The sequence below is a fragment of the Paralichthys olivaceus genome, chromosome 10, assembly GCF_024713975.1.
Source record: "Paralichthys olivaceus isolate ysfri-2021 chromosome 10, ASM2471397v2, whole genome shotgun sequence".
Lineage (NCBI taxonomy): Eukaryota > Metazoa > Chordata > Actinopteri > Pleuronectiformes > Paralichthyidae > Paralichthys > Paralichthys olivaceus.
In genome coordinates, this window is record NC_091102.1 from 8,779,810 (window position 1) to 8,796,969 (window position 17,160).

The window sequence follows — 17,160 nt, forward strand, 5'->3', positions numbered from 1 at the left end:
GTCCCTCCGTCCCCAGGGAGGCGACATGTGTGTAATGTCACAGTTTGTCATATCATATCGTAGTGACAGAAGCCTTGCCATGTCCATCACGATGATGGAAGGGACAATGAAAACAGGAGGATGGGAAAGGGGTGTGATACAGATATACTCTGAGGAGGAAGGGGGGTTATTACACAAGTGGATCTCTTCTCAGACGGAGAGCGTGCGCGCACACACACACGCAGCTGACTCACTAGTGACACATCTGCTGGCGTAGCCTGGGCACCGTGCCATGTGTGGTGGCCAGCTTCAGCAGCAGGACTGGCACTCAGCACTCCAGCCTGTTCTGATCTCCGTCTCTCACACACACACACACACACACACACTCACACACACTCACACACACTCACACACACTCACACACACTCACACACACTCACACACACTCACACACACACTCTCTCTCTGCACTTCCATCTCTGTGCATCTGCTCTCTGTCTCTGCATCTCAGGCTAAGTGGGTGTGTCTTGTTTACACACAAACACACTAGGACGTACGCTGTCACAGGTCACTTCTGGAGACATTACATTTCCTGGAGATTTACCCTTACCACAACCACTACTTACCAAACCTTAGCCTACCCCTAACAGACGCCATTCAATATCTTACTGGGTAACTGCTGCCATTGTTTCTCTGACATGTGTGGGTGTCAATTTGGGGTGTGCCAGTATCAAATAGTACAAGTATTGTGAACCAAAAATACAATGGTGAAAAGAGTTTGATTCATCATCATCAAATTTTATTGTGTAGCCTATATTCTCAAATCACACAGGGTTGGGAAATTATTTTTACTTTTCGTCTTTCAAGGGTAGCAACTAAATTACAATGCTACAACCAAGTTTTGATTCAAGTGGAATCAATGCTCACAAAGCAAATGTCAGGTAATTAATTAGCTGGTAGCATTAAGCTGACAACACTCAGCCAGTGTGTTACACCTACAGAGAGTTAAGTAGTGAATTACAGGTTCCAGGTATGCAACCCTATTTGTGTCATTTCACACTTTCCTGAAATGATGCCATTAGTGCAAAATACAATTCAATCATTCCAGGCCAAATTTTAAAACTGAATTGCAGCTTTGAATGAACAGTAAAATAGAATACACTTAGAAACAGACAGTTGACCAGACGTTAAGTTAAATCTACACATCAGTTCATGTTCAAGTGTGTTCTAATTTCTGTTGCTCTTGAATACATTTTTTAAAAACATTAGTAAAAATACATTAAATGCAATCAAGATAAAATCATCATTAAGCTGGGCTTTAATAAGCCACTTGCACTGCCCACATCTATGTCACTTTAAGCGTGCAACAACACCTACTCAATATGCAACAACTAGAGACAGTGGAACTTCTTTCTCATCAGGCGGTTTTTTTTGCTTATCACCACAATTTTGCTTCCGGACATTTGTCACACTTCGGTGGGTGGACTATAAAATGTGAGCACAGCAAGACATGTCATAGCAGCTACAGCTATTTCACTGCTTCATTGTGTAATTGTGCAGCAGTAGGTATGAAGCAGAGGTCTTCACAGGTCAACTCCTATATCTCTTTTCCACCTAGACGTTGTAGAGCCAGTTCTGAACTTATCACAATCTTGACAAGTTTGAGAACCCAGCGTTACCACTGGCACTCCGTATCAGCTAACATCTCTAATGCACTCATTCCTACTTTGCCAATAACCACAAACATTATTAAAAAAGCCATACATAGCAGATGCTGTGGTTATTTACATTGTAATGGAATCATGGCTGCTTTGCTTGCTTTTTATACATTTACTTGTAAAGTAATTACGTCTTGCATTTCAGGGCTCTGGAAAGCATCGTACAACTGCTGCTTTTGCTCATGTTTTTTTTTTTCAAAATGGAGGAGAGTTTCTTGTGGTAGCTCCTCCCATATCTAATGACATTAGTGGTTCCAAACTTAGGGTCAAAATGCATGGAACCGGTTCTTGATTAGGCAGTACATCAGTGGAAAAGGGTTATTAGACAACAATGAGCAAGACCAGGCCATGTTGGCCCAAGTCCAAATTATACTTTCTCTGTGAGTAAGGTCTTGGGAAGAAATATATCTAATAGATTAAAAAGTGTGTGTCACACTGCAAAGGGAACTGTTGTCTGATTCAAGAGAAAGCTGGAGGTAAAATGACATATTTCGATTGTTTTGTACTACTCTGCTGCACTACCAATTAAATGTTGGTGGTCTCTACTTGGGTCTGTTCAAATGAACCACCTCTGGAGTCCAGTCCAAATTACCCTCAGGTCTCTAACAGAATGACTGATTTGTTTGCTTCAGATCCCTTTTGGACTGGATTTTTAAAATAATTTACTGTGTGCACACGGGTTAAGGTAGGTTTTCCACAGGATCAACAATTTGAACGCATGAACCGACGATAACTGCCAGAGTGCTTCCTGCGGCCAAAGCAAAGTCAAACTGCTAAATAAGACTAGGGTTCAGTGTTAATAGTGTGCACTGTAATAAATTGTAGTGAGTGATATTACCAGTAGATAGTAAAACCGCTCAGAGTGGAAATGCATACATGCAAAGCAAATATGCAAAGCCTTTCCATACAGTAGGTTTCTCTCACTTGTGGATTAAATGACAAACCAAACAGAAACACCATTTGCTGAAGAGAACTCTGCTGCCCTCTCTGCAGACCCCTTCTTTCCTGCCTTCCCTTGACCGTACTCTCTGGTCCGTGACTCCCTCCTTCCATCCAGACGGTCTCTCCCACACTCGGGCTACATTCCTCCCTTGCTCATGCTGGGAGGACGTCTCCTTGTGGCCAAAAGCATTGTGGGAAATCCCAGTGGCCAGGCCTTTCAGGGGCCATGCAGACCACTGAAGAAGAAGCGTACAGGAGACGTGTGTTACTCGCTTAGTGTTCAAAATGCCCTTTCTGCAAGCCACTTGCAAATATACTACCCACAAGAATAATTAATGTCTTGATACTGAGCCTCGGAACAAACAGCAAAGAAACACTACATATGCATATTTCAAGCAGCAGTCAATACAACCCACTGTGCAAAACCTCAATTTAGAGCAGTTAGAACATTAGACAGGAAAGGAATTAAATGTTAAGATGTGCTGCCCAAACCATTTTTTTTAACATTAAAAAACACTAAGAAACAAACAACTGCTTCTCAACCTGTCAGACCATGTGACACACCTCAGGCATCTTAACTGGCCTGGCATAACAACACACAAATATATTTAACTCAGAGCAGGAGACTCAGATACACACTCACATTCATGATTCCTCTCTGCTATCAAACAACAAAATTAGCACTGTGGAGAGAATATGAGCCAGATTGTGTCCCTGAATTACCCCCGTTTGGACTGGTGTCATTTCCATGGAATTTTAAACACACTGACTAACACCTACCCAATTAAATATACAGGCAGAGAGCAACATCCACACACACTCACTATTGCACATAGAAATGCTCACATGTGGCAGTATTTAGCCTAATAATGTCCAAGATGCACTGAAAACTGAGCTACTTAATGGCATCTGCTGTTCCCATGAGTCAGAGCTTTGTGCATTTTTGTCTGAGCCGCCTTTAGGTTCCTCAAAAACTATGAATGCTTCACAGCATTTGACGCTGAAATCTGGCCTCAAGGTAATATGTTAAGAGCATGCAGCGAATCGCCTGTGTAAACCAGGTTAAATTCAATCTGCTAGTTAATCCTGACATCAGAGTAAAGTTACTCCCATGTTCCTCACACCTTGTATTTTCAGCAAAGAGACGATAACTGTCACACTTGGTATGGTTGTCTAAGTATCATAGCAGCTCTCAAGTTACTTCAATGGCTACTGGATTTTCCATGTTTACACTGAATTTGAAGCATATTAACGTTTTTCATTATATTCAAGGTGGGATTATAGTTATAATATATAATATAAGCACAACACAATGGTGTGGCATTTATCCAATATTAACCAAACACACACACACACACACACACACATATATATATATAAGCAACTAAATTATATATATAATATTGCATTAATTAAAATTGCACTCATTAGTAAACCACTACAAATTATGCTAATTCTGGATATTCATAGGGTGAATGACTATTTAAGCTTTCACGTAGCCGTTTCCAGATATGACCTGTGGAGAGAAAATAAATCCTTTGCTGCTTTACATCAATATCCATTTCCCTGCATCCTTCACCTCACTGTGGTTTTTGTATTACACGCTTTCAGATTAGATAGCTGATGAGAATTGGCTACTGAGTTTACCCAGAGTTTGCCTCTCACACATGCACAACACAGCAGGAGGTTCTCTGCAGCTCACAACAGCAACAATTATTCAGGTGAGAGGTGGAGCAGCCGGGTGAAGCAGCAAGAGGCAGGAAGTGATGTATAAAATCTGGTGCGGAGATCACGTGATTTTCTTGCAACACAGAGACAACAGTGTCGGCTCTTATCACCACAAACTCTCGACACACACACCATCATATTTCAAGAGCTCCACCAAAAAAACCATAAAGGGATCTATCTTGCCAGAAGCTTCCTCTCATTTACGCTGACATTTTAGTCAGAGGATACTTGATAATGAAGATTTGACACAGTAGATTGATGCTCATCACGGTCTCATAAAATCACCAGACTGATTTCAAATGTAAACTGAGCTCTCGTCAATTGACAAAGTGGAAAATATCAGGAATCTCATGTTCGTCCTGTTGGTAAACCACATGGACAAAAATAAAATCTGTAAAAACAAAGTTCCTGAAGATGTGGCAGCCAAAACGTGGTGAACATGTAGATTACTCTTGAGTGTCTTCACCATTCAGAGCATGTGTCGAGTTTAGTTGCTTTTGAAAGCCATTGTGCCATGGTTATGGATGAGAGGGTTAGGGAGGAAATGGTTACCAGTTTCGTGCTAAACAATGGTTACTTTTCCGGCAGCTGGTATTATTGTTACAAATTTGAATTATCACAAAACATTGTGTTTGATATTTCTGAGTTTGAAAAACTTGCAGTGAATACCGTCTACAATCTCCATGACACCGATGCAGACGCAGCATACAACGTGGCAGAAGGCAATTAACAGCTTTCCAGAGATTTTTCAGCCTTTTAAGATTGTTAAGTCTAAATTGGGCTCCTGCTTTGCTTCTAGGAGTAAAAAACTGATGTGAGCACAGGTCCTGTCTTTGCTGCATATCTCTCAAACCCAACACAGCATAAAGCAGTATCACATTTCCAATCCTGGTATGGGAAAATCTCTAATTAGAAAAAAACATGATTATTTTTGTCACAAAAACTGTGCTATTTACTATTCATCCTCTACTCGTGGTCCTGTGTTAAATGAAGCTAACTAGTAACAACTAGCTGGAGAGACTCTCAGCTTAGCGGGCTGCTTTTAGCACAAGCAGTTGAGGTGACTACTGGTCACGGAAGCCCCCCAGGTTCCACCCGAGAGCAGCTCTGTTTGTGAGGACCTCTCCCCTCGGAGCAGGACGAGCAGCCTGTCTGCGCCATAACTGTCAATCACAGCAGAGAAACATGAAAGCAGATTGATAGGTACAGTCTGACTCAGCCAGACGCATCCCTGAGGATCCTGTGTGTGCAACAATCCAACCACAGATCACCACAGGAGACCAAGACCTCCTACACTGAAAAGATATGAAATGTGGCTATTAAAGAAAACGCAGTCATATTTATAGCTCCAACTGTTTGGAAAGGCACACAAGGCTGTTAAGGTTTACAACTTGGAGCTGGTCCTTGGAGTCCTAAAAGATTTGTTTTGAAATAATGTCCTCCTATCTTTATTTAGTCTTTAATGTGTTTCTAAGTGATGATCGGTCTGTAATGGTCTGAACAGAAATGGATCAAATGAATAAATAAACTGAACACAACAGACATGCTTGTTCTTTTACTGGCTGAAAATGCTCTGTGGCATGAACGACTTAAAAAAGAGTAACAGACAATTGTAATAGTATGAATTTCACCATTTAAACAATTTAAGACACTTTTTGCTTTTCAATATTTTATGCTCCTAAGACAACAGAGAATTATTTACTTAAAACTCTACTGAACATAATTTTGTATTGCTCTAATAATCACCATTATCTGTCCATGCATGTCTTATACTTAACTGTATTATTGACTCCAGTTCCATCTTGTTATTGGTCTTAAACCATGTAAGGCACTTTGTATCAGACTGTATTTGATGTAGCTCAGTCACATCTGGCAAATACAGTCACTATAGGGACTGATACTGATCTGATGCATCAGATCACATCACATACTTATTTTTTATGGAGAGGAAGTCATGAGAAGCACCAATTGTGACTGCTGGAGGGGAAAGGGCAATTTTTGGAATGAATCAATAGCCACAGAAATCAAATTCATAGTCGAATCCCCATCTGCAATAAAATGTATGCAAGTTAAATACAGTAGTTTTGAACTGTTGACTATAAACTGAGGGATGAAGATGGGACTTCTATCAAAAACATGTCTTGAAACTATAATGTTTTGTCTTTTTTTACAAGAGGGCCCCAAATATTGCATTTGAATTGTTTTCTTAGGTAATACACACACTTTCATGTCCTGTGGGGAATGCCAGAATAGAGTGTAAATCACGATTTTATGTACAGAAGTTCAGTAATGACTTTCAATTACCCTGAAGGCCCCTGAACACTTGGTTTATAGCAATAATTCAACATCACTTAAACTTCCAAACAGGTCACGTGTAAACTGGCAGAGCTACAATAGTAAAGCAAGGCAAGACAGGTTTTTCTTGCTCCCTGGAGGACACTATATGACGTACTTTGAAGGTCTGACAATTGGAGTTGTCATTCAGGACACAAACTAAAATTCTCAAATGGAATTCTGAAGAAGAAAGTCAGGTAAATTGTTGTTTCATTGATCTAAACATTTCTTGCTTGATGAGTGCACCATCGCAAAAAATATTAGTCTCCTGAGAGGAAGAATTGACTTTTCAAGCAGAAAAAAAACCATGGGTCTAATCTACTGTATGAATATGGAGGGGAGCCTCCTGCCACCCACTGCACAGGCAATGAGACAAACCGCCACTCCAACACATCGCTCCATGTCAAACACAACACAAGCCTTGAGGGTTTCAATTAGAAAACCCATGAAGCAAACAAATGCATGGAAACATGAGAGGCCAACACACAGAGGAGAAAATAAATCCTTTGCCACTTTACATCAATATCCATTTCCCTGCATCCTTCACCTCACTGTGGTTTTTGGTTAACACGCTTTTGGATTAGATAGCTGATAAATAAACAGTGTGCGCTGCGTTCTCAGGAAGTGCGCCCTGACCGTGTTGTGTCCTCAGCATGTGCAGATCAGAGAATAAAGACCAAACACTGCGCTGATAGTCCAGAGCGGCGTGGCTCAGAGGTCCTTCGCCTCAAGCTGATTCCTACAGCATCGAGAGCGCTCACACACGGTAGTCTCTCCACAATTCAAGGCCTCTCTCATCACAAATACAGCAATCAGTGTAGGCACCTCCATAGATAAATGTCAAAGAGATAATGGCTGACGTTACAAAGACCCTGGGCCTGGCTTGTTACCGCTGCATCATAGCAGTGTTAAGCTATCGAGTTATGGCACAAGTTTGTCTTTGAGCGCAAGAAAGAAGTGTTTGATTCTGTGAGAAAAGTTGAAAATGCTAGAGAGTAAAAGCTGGAAAACATGCACGCCTCGTTCTTTTTCAAGTAAGGAGAAAACAAATACTTTACTGCTACAGCATGGCTGCGTCCAAATTACTCTTTTGTTTACTCATCCACCACTCCCTATAAAGTACAAGCTCGTTAGTTTACCCAGGGCTGAGTGTGTAGTAGAAGTATGAATCATTGTCATAGCCCATCAACTCATGTATAGATTCACGGGACTGATAAATAAAATGTGAAGCATTTTACACTGTATCGGTGCAATTAGGCATTGAGGATGACCGAACTGTATTAAACCACAGTGTGTCCAGGACGTATTCATGAAACAAACTGCGAGAGGGTGTGAAACAAAGAAAAAAAAAAAAAGAGAAAGTCAGAGTTGAGCTGGGTTACTTACCTCAGAAGCCCCCCTGCCCTTTCAGCAGGGCCTCATATGGAGAACCAGGCCTATGGTCCCCTGGGCACTGATGTCTGCTCTCCACTCGACCCCTCCCAGTCAGCCACGGAGGCTGTGTGCAGGAACCTGGCCCAATCACGACACCCTACAGCCACAAGTCATTCACACCTGGAACACAGGGAGAGAACTTCTGCTCAGGGGGCGAAAGACAAAAAATGGCAAGTAAATACAGTCCCTCATGTTGACATTACTGGCGTGACGCAAAAACATAACCACAGCGTGGGTCACTGATGAGAGCACAGTACCGGTGAATTCTTGCATAGAATCCTATTTATGCTTCAGTTATCATCCAACGAGCACGTGGGGGACAACAAGACAGTGTTGTACAGACCATCAAGAGCTTCCTTGTCTTTCTGGGTCCTAGACGGCTTCCGATAATTCAGTGGATTTCAAACTTTTTCAGACAGGAGCCAAGAACAGTCCACACTCCTCGCCACCCGCAGACACAACTTTTATGAATTATTAACAAAGATAGAGGAAGAAACTAATCCAAGTTGAATTTTAGTTAAACTGTTCATTAGTTTCACTCCATATTTTTCTCCCTGGTCATCCACATCACAGCGGGTACATAACCTCCCCCCCCGGAGGAGGCCGCCCCCGCAGTTTGAGGACCACTGGTCTGGTTATCAGCCGTGGAGAATAAAAAAAGTGACATCAACTATGCAAAGAAAATAAGGTGGATGTGTGGGGGGGGAAGCGTAGAAAAGATAAATATGAATCAGCCTCAAGTCCATGCAACAGATGTATGTTCGTGGCAGACTGCAGTGTTGCCTAGCAATCCAAGAGACCTGTAACAGGAAGGGTGAATCTCGGCAGCTGGCATGTATGCATTCAAAACTGTCCTTGGACGAGACAGTGAACTCCTGCCTGAGTGGCTCTTGATAGCAGCATCAGCTAAAGGGCCGATGGGCAACCTGCAACAAAGCCTGAGAAGAAACCGAGTTTCTCTGCGTAATATAATGAACAGTGTTGATTTGAAGGGTTCTTACAAAGTGTTGAATGAGGTAAAACAAATAAGTCAGGGCTACTGGCTAAGTTAAGTCATTAAAAAGGCAACAAGACGATGGGATCAGTCAAGAAAAAAATGTTGCCAGGGATCAGATATCTGCTACACCACAGGACCTGTGGATTTTTTGTTCCACTCAGAGTTACACAGCGTTTCTTACACTAGAACACATTCTCTGCCATGTTCAGCTCCTCGCTCCTGCCCAAGGTAACACAGCACAATGCCACACAAGTTTTCCACCAACGAGGCCTACTCGAGGAAGTCGTCTACAAAAAAAAAAATCCACAAAGCTCAAACTGTGCAAATAAAACGAGCAGCACTTCCAACAACATCTACAACAGGGACTAAGATTCCCCCCTGAAATCTCAGCGCCTCACTGGACAACTCTTGGCGGACAAAGTAATTCCATGGCGCTTGAAACTCCAGGAACTTTTTTTTTCTTTTCTCCCTTTTTCCTAAAAGAAGTTGTTCCTGTTTCGCCAGAGAACTGCTGGGGGGGGGAAGGGAGGACTTCAGCACTCGCATTCATGGAGCCTCGGCCAGCGCAAACAAAGTCTTCCCCGAAGAGGGAGGCACTGGACGGCGGCGGAGAGCGAGAACAACGACGTCGGTCACAAGCACACACACACACACACACGCAAAATACCACGTAGAAGACGAGGCTCGTCTCGGTGCTTTGTTTGATAATAAACCGAATCAAGGCCTCGTTAGGAAAAACCTTCGTTTTCAAGTTGTGCTAGCTCCGTTCACCATGTAACAATTAAAGATCGCTCGGTGGATGATAGGGCTGGTCGACACAATCAGCAGCCGAGGCCTATCACCTCGCTACGCGTTTATAAATCACACCAAGCACATTTTTTTTAATGGAGGAAATACAATACCCACGGTGTGCTCCTCCTGAAGAATGCACAACACGCACGCTGCATCGTATCCCCTTTTTTCATTTTCACCAAGCACGGGCGGTCCTCCGGTAGAATGGGCTGAAAACCAATATTTCTCCGCGGGTTTTACACCACGCCGAAAACATCGTGAATAATCCGCTTTTGTTGCGCCGCTGGTAGGAGGAGGAGGGGGGAAGAGAACAAATAATAATCGGTGGAAAGGGTGTTCGCTGTCTGCCAGGCCAGACGCGACGTGGGTTTTGCTAGCCAGCCTTCGGGGACAGAGGCAGAGAAGAACGGATACCGGAGTGAGATGTCCCCGGGAGGAGGACCCGCGTGTGCCCGTTGCCAGGAGGCGAGCGGCGGTACCGACACTTTCTACGTGGGTCCGCGGCGAACAGAGCACTCACCTGGGATGTTAGCTTAATCCCCGCTGTCCTCCGACGACGGATATAGAACCGCGCGTCTCTCAAATCACGACATTTTCACGGTAACATTGTAAAATAGAAATGTGTCTCCCCCCCCTGTCGGCCGAGCTTTCCAGTGGTCCTACTCCATTACATCCCAGTTAAGATTTCCTGCCGTCGCTCCCCCCCCCCCCTCCGTTTCAGCGCGATGGTTCAGCCCGAATTCTAAGTAGCAATTCTAGGTCAGGTCTGTGTGCCAGTGAGGACAGCGAGAGACACCACTGTCCTGCTGCCTGCGACCATCACACTGACAACACACTTCTGCACGGATCTCTGTCTGAAGATACACACCACAGCTGCAGCTCAGCATCAAACCGGAGGACGTTTTCACAGGAAACTGTCATAGGTCGCTATTAGTCACGGACGGATCACCGAACCGGCCTACCGGGCACAGGCCCAGGGGTCTGAGGGGTCATGATGGGGCCCCCCTCGGGCCACTGCATCCCTGTGAAGTGACTGTCAATGTGTCTTGTTTTGAAACTTCGTAAAACTTCGTTATGAAACAGGCGATGACCTGAAGAGGATAATCTCCAAGAGAGAGGTCAAACAGCGCAGACGCAAAACAACTGCAAAGAGACTCAGTACAACTGTGAAGAGACACAGAACAACTACAGACACAGAAGAGAGACAATGAAGTACAGACACAAATCAACCACAAAGAAACAAATATACTTAAGACACAAAACAACTACCAAGAGACAAACAACAACCACAAAGACACACCAAACAACTACAAAAAGATACCAAACACTTGCAAAGTTTTCACGACAAAAAGACAAAACAGATGCAAACAAAATACAAACACGAAAAGCAACCACACAGGATGTACAATGACCATAAAGACAATAAAAATAACTACTAAACAACCCCAAAGAGACTTGACCAAAATTGACATGGATGCAAAACAACAACACAAAGTGAACACAGAAGTTCAAACCAGCCATAAAGGACGATTCAAAATTGTGACTGGACAAAGTTTTTTTAATCCGCCTGTACCAAGATAACACTGATGACATCATCAGTATCAGTCATCTTCCTCAGACTTGACAAAGTTCCTTTCTCAGAAGACATTTTCATTGTTGCAGGAAGTGAGTAGTACTTCTGCTTAATAGTAGACTAGGGTCAGTTCATGTAAATATTTTTAGACTGTCCTACCTGGAAGACATTCACAGTAATGCACGCTGTTGTTCACATGAAAAGTGACAAATGAAATCAGCGACCAAGAGAGAGAAGTTCAAGCCCAGCCTTTTTTTAACCTCCTTGTAGCTATGCAGACATGGTGTGAAGTTTAAGCAAAGTCAAAAGAATTTTATTTGCATAACTTCCTCAAATGAGCTAAAACTTTCAAAAAGGTTTGATTTCAATACTATGGCTGATCAGTGCATTTCCAACAGGAAGGCCGTAGTTCACACTCCTGCTGAATTGTATTGCACTATACTGAGGCCTGATTCAAATATTTTGTCCACCTAATTTGTGTCAGTGAGGGTTGGTCGTCATCAGTTATACACACATGATCCGTTTAATATTAATATCAATTTAATATCAAAAGACGAAAATCATTTCTCAACCCTTATTATTTTCTTTAAGCCAGGTTCATTCAGTATAATGCCGTTTTAATAGTGTTTATCATGAGAAAAGTAATGACATTAAAACATAGACTGAGATCTCTTGAATGAATGAAATCATGTTCAACCACAAAAATGCACGCACACACACACACAAACACACACACACAAACACACACACACAAACACACACACATCTCAGAGTGACTGTCTCAAGCCTCGGACGAAGAGTGAAACATTAAGGGCGTACAACATTAGAGTGGTCCTTCTCAATATTTAATCATGATACATTTCAAATCCAGCCCAAATGTGTGATCAGGACAACTGGGGATTGAATGAATTGGTGTTTAAGTGCACACTTTTTCAGTTGGCCTGATTGTGTGCGTGCGTGTGTGTTTGTGTGTGTCTGCTTCTTTTACTCTCAAAGCGACAATGTTATTGCAAACTGAGAACAGTTTGAGAGCATGGTTAAAACGTACAAGGACAGAACCATGAGTGTATTGTATCTGGTGGATTGCTTTTATGAAAGGAGTTCTGGCACTAGGTTCTCGGAAACAAGGCTTCTTTTGCTCACAGTCGTTAAAGTGCCAATATAGCAAGAAAAAAGTTCATTACAACAGCAGATTTAGAAGTGAACATATTCAAAATAAGGATGTCTTCCTCAACAGTTCTGCTTTGGTGCTTAGTACTTGTATTATTTAAGGGCTGCAATTAAATCTGCATTTAAAATGATATTTACGATCTTTCGATTAATTGTTTGGTCAATATAATTTCAGGACATTTTATAGAATGTGCATTGCAACATCCGAAAGCTTAAGTAGACGTGTTTAAATCACTTAATATCCAGCAAATACTGACATTTTAGAAGATGGAACCTGCTGCACAAGTTTAAATTAAAATGACTTAATTAATAAGTAAATTGTTGATAATCGTGTTATCGAGAACATCTAATTGATCCGATGGTTTCCTGACTAAAATCTGTTTGTTCAGTTAAATCAGTGTTAACTTTCTTTTCTTTCTTTCTTACTTTCTCTCTCTCTCTGTGTGTCTCTGTCTCTGTCTCTCATCATGCGTGTTAGCATACCATGTTCTTCTCTGCATTTATTGCACATGGCAGCAGAGTACACAAGCTACGGTGCGGCCGTTTCCATCACTGAGCATTGTGGGATGACACTGTGCACAGGACACAAAATCATGGGATGCGAGCTGCATATTTGTGACTTTTGACAAGCAGGCCATGGCTGTGTCGGACATGTTTGCGCATGCTAGCAGAGATCAGTGACAACCACAAAGCTCTGTCTCTCTGTCTGTCTCTCTTTTTCTCTCTCTCTCTCTCTCTCACACACAAACACACACACACACACACACACACACACACACACACACACGCACATACGCACACACGCACACACGCACACACGCACACAAACACAGTCCCTCCCTCTCCAGATCTGTGTGTGTAAGTGTGTGGGTGTGTGCATGTGTGTGTGATAAACCCCACTGGTGGAGTAACAGTAGACTGGCAGTATTCCCAGACTGGGTTGCATTAGACATGCACACTAGCAAAGCTCTTCAGGTCGATGTTCTGGCTCTCCAGCGCTGCAACTCTCTGGCATGACTAACCCAGAATACTTTGGAAACGGCAAAAACAAAACCCAGAATCTGCGTTAAAAAGAACTGGAAATAACAGAATCATGTTTATTGCACTCTGTGTGTGTGTGTGCTTGTCTGTTTGCCTCCTTCAAGCAAGGGTGTGCGTGCATCATCTATGTGTAAGTGTGTGTTTAAGCAGGACACCAACATTGACTGTTCACTTATCATATTACCATATGCATTATTTAAAGCTTCGATAAACAGTCTTATGCTGGAGAGGCACAGAGGAAGGAAGAAGCACCATACACGTTATGGATGAAGACAGTAACTCTGGCAAATTAATATGCAGAGTATTAATACAACGCTATAAAACACACATGTGGAGAAGTGGCTGTGGGGTTAGAGTAATGGGGACTGTGTATATCCAGGGCTCCTAAAGCTGCAGAAGCTTGTCATGTTAGGGTTCGTTCATTAACAGGTGTGTTGGCGATGCTGAGAAGAACACTGGGACTGACTGGGTTATCAAAATACTGAGACAGTGAGCTCACTCGCACAGCAGTGAGGTCACTTACCAGAGTGTGGCAGCCTGACCAATTATCAGTCAGCCTGTTATCATGGTATGCAGTGTTGCTATGAGTTACAGCGACAAGCGCAGCCTCGCCGATCCCTAATGATGGCTGATGCAGCGAGATGCTGCCACTCGGCCGGTTCAACTCTAATTCCACTCCACTCTGTCGTCCGTGAACAGCCTCACACCTCCCTCTGTATTAGATTACAAACATAAAGACTGTAACAAATTAAATTGTTTCAACACCATTTCACCTCATTTCCTCCCTTTTAGGCCGTCCTCTTCCCTCCTGCTCCTGTTTACTGTCCCCTGCAGCAGTGTTTTCTGACTCTTCCCCGTGGCAGGTGAGTGTAAACAAGCTGGAGGACTGAAACAATGTTAATTAACCGATCATTAACGAGTCGAGGCAGACTCCAGAGATCTAAGCAGTTGCCCACCCACCTGCGTCTCACCATTTCACTAACTGGACTGTTAATGACTAATCAGAGGCAAGAGCGATTAGATTGCCTCCTAACGAGAAGGATTTATGAACGCAAAAGTCCATCATGCTCATGTGGCTGAGGCCTCTACAGTGAAAACAGGAACTGAGCCCAGGTCCTGAGGTGGAGGAAGTGTTTTTTAGGGACCAAAATAAAAATGTTAAATATTCGTTTTGCTGTTGTAGCTGCTCAAGGTGGAGGACGCTTTGACAACAAGTGGTTCCCAGCTCAGGGGTCGATCCCCACTGAGGGATCAAAAGATAAACATTAGGGGTCATGAGATGATTTATGGAGAGGAAAGGTTAAACAAAGTATTTTGACGCAAATCTTAAAAAAAAATATTATATTAGCCTTGTAGCCTTACAGCAAGAAGGTTCCGTCACCTCTAAATTACCTCTGAGTGTGAAACTGACTGTCTCTGAATGTCGACCCTGTGACTCATGTAACCCCCTTTTCACCCAGTTAGCTGGGATAGCCTCCTGGGATATGTAATATAGATAATGGGTGGATGCGTTTTTGACTTTTTAAGAAGTTAAGGGGCGCAGTGGCGCTGTGGGTGGCACTGTAACATCACAGCAAGAAGATTCCTGGTTTGAATCCCAGATCGGCACAGAGGCCTTTCTTGTTCTGCTTTGCATGTTCTCCCTGTGTCTGTGTGGGTTTTCTGCAGGTACTGCAGCTTCCTCCAACAGTCAAAGAGAGGCAGATTTGGGGGTTGGTTATTTGGAGAATCTAATTTGTTTGCAGTGTGAATGAGTGTCTGTAGATATTGGCCCAGGGATACGCTGGCCACCTGTCCAGGCTGTACCCCTCCTCTCGCCCAATGTGAGCTGGGATTGGCTCGAGCTCCTTGAGTAAATGATGTAGATGATGGTTGATATAGAAACATAGTGCAGATTTACATAATGGAGTATCTTGTAAGTTGCAAAAATGGCTATGGATGATGGGTAATGTGACTACAGTAATACTGAATTTACTTACAAAGCTCCCCAGTGACTTGACTCACTAGACACAACACAGTTAACTTTTAACCAAAACCAGACGCACTACAAATTAAGACAACACATGCAGATAAAAAAACATGTGCAAACTAAGAAAACAACTCAATTTGACGACACATGTGCTGCAAAAAGTCACAACACATGCAATTACAAAAATGTGTTCCAAATTCCAAATAAACGAAAACGGAAATGTTTTCGGGGGAACCAAAAAAGGGATGAACCTGGCTATAGTTCAATGCTTTGTGAAGTTCCATCACTACTCACAAGTAGAAGACTTCAACAACTTCACAAAGCATTGAGCTACAGTGGTGCTGTTCATAAATATAGTGTAGTGCTCCACTCCCTCTTACGCAGCCAGTTGAGTGTGACCATCAAGGCATTGATTACATTTGTCAGGAAAACCTCATTTTTATAAAACTTTCAAAGACAAAGGGTTGGAAACATGACAAGGGGCCCCAAGTAAACAGGATGTTTGGAACCATCGTTCAATTTATAAAAAATAAATGTAATCCATAATCGCGTGTCTTTTTAATGCCATGTCTAGATGTGAAAGATTGAACTGAATCGTGGCACGGTCACCTCAAAGGAAAAAGGTTCTTGGTTGATTCACTGACGACCTGTTCAGGGTGGACACCGACTGTCGGCTGGGGTTGGCTCTGGCCTCCGTGACCCTCAAAAAGATATAGATAATGAATAGATAAGTATGTTAACATTACACCTGCAGAACACTACTTGAGGAAAATGAACCAAGACACTTTCTAAAAGTGCTGGGGTCTCTCAGAGAATGGCGGACATTGACAATGGTGGTGAATGTGTACTTTCAAACGCCTCCCGAACAGAAGAGCGCCCTGACTCAGTGAGTGCCTCCCCCCCCCCCCCCTATCTTTGTGTATGAATGCTTACCAAGAGGAAGCGATAGATGCAGACATTCCACAACCCATATTCACCCTCACTCTATCTTGTTGCCATGGGAACCGAAGCAGACGGGAGACAGGTTCATATCGGCCTCCCTCAGGTCTCCCACAGTCACAGTCTCCTTCTCTCTCGCTCTGTGTGTGCTGTCAGAGCCAGCTGCTCCTGTGTGGGCCACTGATACTCGCTGATTAAAGGAAGTTATAATTTGATTTTCTCAGCAGGCGCCGTTTAATAGAGCAGTTTAACTAAAGCTGTGCCATCCCCAGGGCTTATAGAAGAAGAGGGAGAGAAAGAAAGAGGGCGATATATATATATAGAGAGAGAGAGAGACAGAAGAGAGAGGGAGAGACAGTCATGCTAATCCCAAACACTGAGCCATCACCCCACCACCAAACTCTCCCACTCACTCTCCCGTTCTAATTCTGTTTGCCTATTTTATCGTCTCTCTCTTCCCCTCCATCTCTCCCCCTGTTTTTCTCGCTCTCCCTCCGCCTCTATTAATCTGTGCCTCCCTCATTACTTCCTCCCTCCTTTGAGT

At 43.1% G+C, this 17,160-nt stretch overlaps 1 protein-coding gene across 2 annotated transcripts in view; it reads right to left on the reverse strand.

The window, feature by feature from the left end:
* The window catches only part of bcl9 (BCL9 transcription coactivator), a 28,780-nt gene extending 18,157 nt beyond the window's left edge, over positions 1-10,623 (reverse strand). The window contains exons 1-2 of one of the 2 annotated variants that reach the window (XM_020089953.2): positions 10,445-10,623; positions 8,088-8,255 (exon numbers count right to left, since the gene is read on the reverse strand). The gene's annotated coding sequence lies outside the window, so the exon portion shown is untranslated. Of the gene's footprint in view, positions 1-8,087; positions 8,256-10,038 lie in introns of both variants that reach the window. The other variant, XM_020089954.2, reaches the window with a different exon arrangement.
* Positions 10,624-17,160: the final 6,537 nt, after the last annotated feature.